Source organism: Phytophthora sojae (assembly GCF_000149755.1).
Source record: "Phytophthora sojae unplaced genomic scaffold PHYSOscaffold_2, whole genome shotgun sequence".
Lineage (NCBI taxonomy): Eukaryota > Oomycota > Peronosporomycetes > Peronosporales > Peronosporaceae > Phytophthora > Phytophthora sojae.
This window is the reverse complement of record NW_009258116.1, coordinates 3650960-3654348: the sequence shown is the minus strand read 5'-3', so window position 1 is coordinate 3654348 and position 3389 is coordinate 3650960. Positions and strand designations below refer to the sequence as shown.

General features: G+C 55.5%; 5 non-coding genes across 5 annotated transcripts; 3 read left to right on the top strand and 2 right to left on the bottom strand.

The window, feature by feature from the left end:
- Positions 1-256: 256 nt before the first annotated feature.
- PHYSODRAFT_t412 lies at positions 257-328 on the bottom strand. The gene has a single exon. It is a non-coding gene; the product is annotated as a tRNA-Trp (tRNA).
- Positions 329-886: 558 nt separating this feature from the next.
- On the top strand, positions 887-958 carry PHYSODRAFT_t531. Its single transcript has one exon. It is a non-coding gene; the product is annotated as a tRNA-Thr (tRNA).
- Positions 959-1675: 717 nt separating this feature from the next.
- On the top strand, positions 1676-1756 carry PHYSODRAFT_t532. Its single transcript has one exon. It is a non-coding gene; the product is annotated as a tRNA-Ser (tRNA).
- Positions 1757-2254: 498 nt separating this feature from the next.
- PHYSODRAFT_t411 lies at positions 2255-2326 on the bottom strand. The gene has a single exon. It is a non-coding gene; the product is annotated as a tRNA-Trp (tRNA).
- A 578-nt stretch (positions 2327-2904) lies between these two features.
- On the top strand, positions 2905-2976 carry PHYSODRAFT_t533. The gene has a single exon. It is a non-coding gene; the product is annotated as a tRNA-Thr (tRNA).
- The last annotated feature ends 413 nt before the right edge of the window (positions 2977-3389 follow it).

Here is a 3389-nt window from a genome sequence, read left to right as displayed (position 1 = left end):
CTCGCACGTATAGGAGTCTAGCGCGAGTAGTGGCAGGAACCACTTCGGTGGTCATCCGTAAAAATTGGAACGATACAGAGAAGATTAGCATGGCCCCTGCGCAAGGATGACACGCATAAATCGAGAAGTATCGCACTTTTTGTCGTCTCGTTCGTTTTACTGGCTGGTTGATTGGCGCGAGGGAGTAGTGGCGGCTGCGAAGGGGGCTGTGGCGCAGCGAAAAGGTGGGCGTCGGGCGCTAAAAAAGCGCAAAGGATGAGGGAAGAGGGGATCGAACCCCCGACTGCTGGGACTGGAATCCAGCGCTCTACCACTGAGCTATTCCCCCGACACCAAAACGACTTTCACACTCACAAAACAACAAACACACGCAAACACACGCAAACACACGCAAACACACGCAAACACACGCAAACACACGCAAACACACGCAAACACACGCAAACACACGCAAACACACGCAAACCAGCCACATCGCAGACCCATGCACCGCGCTCAAACCCCGGACCCACACCAGCAACCTGCCGCACAAAACGAACCCGCTGCTCCATTTTGCGTGACACGACGAGCGTTTGAGCTCGCCACGCTGAGCACCGCCCACGAACTCTCGTCGAGATCAACATACAAAATAAGACGGAAGCATCGCATGCAGAAGAGGGCCCACATGAGCAAACAGATTGCGGCCCCAAGATTCGACTCGGCGTGGTGTTGCCCCGTGTCTTTTGGTGGTATTGTTGTGGATGTGTGGTGGTTGGTGCGGTCGTGCGGGTCGTGTGGTGCGTGGCGTGTTGCGAGTTGTTGTTGTTGTTGTTGTTGTTGTTGTGCGTGTGTTTGTTGTTTGTTGTTTGTTTGTGTTGGTGTGTTTGTTTGTGTTGGTGTCCGTACAGCCCCTATAGCTCAGTGGTAGAGCACTCGCTTCGTAAGCGAAAGGTCGGTGGTTCGATCCCGCCTGGGGGCTCATCTTTTGCCTTTTCACACTCTCTCTTTGCTCGCTTTACCGCCTCTAGTGGCCTCCTCGCACCGTCCTCTACCTATCGCGGCGCCACATGAATCCCCACTGCTGCTACGCCAATCCCGCGGCACTCCCTTCGCGCTCACCAGCAGCACATTCGCGTAACCTGATCGTCGAGCGTCACAATACCACACGCGCAATGCAAATGTAGTAGCGGCTCGTGACACTACTAGCAGGGGCGCTGCGGCCAAAGACCGCGCACGATATGCACAATATGTGCTACGGACGAACAGCAGCGACGACCATGCCTCCACTGACAACGACCTCGGCAAACCAAGGTGAGGGAAGACCAGGCCCACCCACCCGAGTGCTATCTACCTACCCATCCGCTTGTCGAGTAGATTGCGAGTGTGAAGAGTCGCGGCATTCTTGGCGAAAGGTTAGCGTTACCCAACAAACACAAGGGAGGGAACGGAGGCGTGTCGAGGCTGAGCGCGAAGCCGATGCGTTTGTTCTTGTTTTTTCTTCCTACCCCCAATTCGTTCGAGGTGGTGTACTGGCGGTTGATGTACCATGATTATATAAGATAGAGCTGCAGAAACAGCAGAATACACGAAGCCGGCCACTGGAAGCTGTGTGTGTGTATGTGGCGGGGGCGGTGTGTGCGTTTGGATAGGTGAGGGTGGCTGGTCGGAAAACGGTGGTTTTCGAATTGCGCACGATGACAGCTTGGCCGAGTGGTTAAGGCGTTAGCCTGCTAAGTTAATGGGGCAACCCGCGTGAGTTCGAATCTCACAGCTGTCGTTTTCCTTTTCTCCTGCCTACAACAAACACCAACGCCAAACAGCGAGAACTCGATGCGACGCCGGCCAGTGCCGCCTCGGCGCAGATCCAGCTGCTGTCGCCGGCCGGTTCGCACCAGCCGGTCGGCTGGCTATCTGGGTGTCCAGTTGCCTGGAAGACTGCTACTGTATGCATCCGCTTCGGGTCGGGGGAATGAATGCCTTGCGTTTTTGGCGAAGTGGTTCTGGATGTGAGGCCCAAGGCTCGCACGTATAGGAGTCTAGCGCGAGTAGTGGCAGGAACCACTTCGGTGGTCATCCGTAAAAATTGGAACGATACAGAGAAGATTAGCATGGCCCCTGCGCAAGGATGACACGCATAAATCGAGAAGTATCGCACTTTTTGTCGTCTCGTTCGTTTTACTGGCTGGTTGATTGGCGCGAGGGAGTAGTGGCGGCTGCGAAGGGGGCTGTGGCGCAGCGAAAAGGTGGGCGTCGGGCGCTAAAAAAGCGCAAAGGATGAGGGAAGAGGGGATCGAACCCCCGACCGCTGGGACTGGAATCCAGCGCTCTACCACTGAGCTATTCCCCCGACACCAAAACGACTTTCACACTCACAAAACAACAAACACACGCAAACACACGCAAACACACGCAAACACACGCAAACACACGCAAACACACGCAAACACACGCAAACACACGCAAACACACGCAAACACACGCAAACCAGCCACATCGCAGACCCACGCACCGCGCTCAAACCCCGGACCCACACCAGCAACCTGCCGCACAAAACGAACCCGCTGCTCCATTTTGCGTGACACGACGAGCGTTTGAGCTCGCCACGCTGAGCACCGCCCACGAACTCTCGTCGAGATCAACATACAAAATAAGACGGAAGCATCGCATGCAGAAGAGGGCCCACATGAGCAAACAGATTGCGGCCCCAAGATTCGACTCGGCGTGGTGTTGCCCCGTGTCTTTTGGTGGTATTGTTGTGGATGTGTGGTGGTTGGTGCGGTCGTGCGGGTCGTGTGGTGCGTGGCGTGTTGCGAGTTGTTGTTGTTGTTGTTGTTGTGCGTGTGTTTGTTGTTTGTTGTTTGTTTGTGTTGGTGTGTTTGTTTGTGTTGGTGTGTTTGTTTGTGTTGGTGTGTTGGTGTCCGTACAGCCCCTATAGCTCAGTGGTAGAGCACTCGCTTCGTAAGCGAAAGGTCGGTGGTTCGATCCCGCCTGGGGGCTCATCTTTTGCCTTTTCACACTCTCTCTTTGCTCGCTTTACCGCCTCTAGTGGCCTCCTCGCACCGTCCTCTACCTATCGCGGCGCCACATGAATCCCCACTGCTGCTACGCCAATCCCGCGGCACTCCCTTCGCGCTCACCAGCAGCACATTCGCGTAACCTGATCGTCGAGCGTCACAATACCACACGCGCAATGCAAATGTAGTAGCGGCTCGTGACACTACTAGCAGGGGCGCTGCGGCCAAAGACCGCGCACGATATGCACAATATGTGCTACGGACGAACAGCAGCGACGACCATGCCTCCACTGACAACGACCTCGGCAAACCAAGGTGAGGGAAGACCAGGCCCACCCACCCGAGTGCTACCTACCTACCCATCCGCTTGTCGAGTAGATTGCGAGTGTGAAGAGT